General features: G+C 40.4%; 1 pseudogene; it reads right to left on the bottom strand.

Moving 5' to 3' along the window:
• On the bottom strand, window positions 1–124 carry LOC141411244 (small nucleolar RNA SNORA42/SNORA80 family; annotated as a pseudogene).
• Between the last annotated feature and the right edge of the window lie 235 nt (window positions 125–359).

The raw sequence follows: 359 nt of genomic DNA, 5'->3' as shown, positions 1-359 counted from the left end.
CACTGTGCAACCCTCTTCAGTGCCAACAGACTACAGGCAGAGGCCAGGCAATGGTTTGGAACCATAGCTTGCTCTGGCATGGAACAATATGAGAGGGCCAGGATTTTTCATATAGTTTTAATACAGCTTTGTGATCTGGTTTGTAAGAATATATCAAGTTAACAAGTATTGATTAGGAGTCCGTAGAAACTGACTGAGAGGAGAGGTACTAAAGAACCTAATGGAAGAGTTAGGCAGAAAAAGTGTGAATTGCCACAAAATTAAATACATATGCAAATTAGAGTGGTGGCAACTGTCTCCCTCAACTCTACAGCCTCTGAAGTATCTCTGCATCATACTTTAATCATTGCTGTTCAATA

Source organism: Castor canadensis, chromosome 9 (assembly GCF_047511655.1).
Source record: "Castor canadensis chromosome 9, mCasCan1.hap1v2, whole genome shotgun sequence".
Taxonomy (NCBI): Eukaryota; Metazoa; Chordata; class Mammalia; order Rodentia; family Castoridae; genus Castor; species Castor canadensis.
Note: the sequence above shows the minus strand (reverse complement) of the source record. Positions and strands in the feature narration are given on the sequence as shown.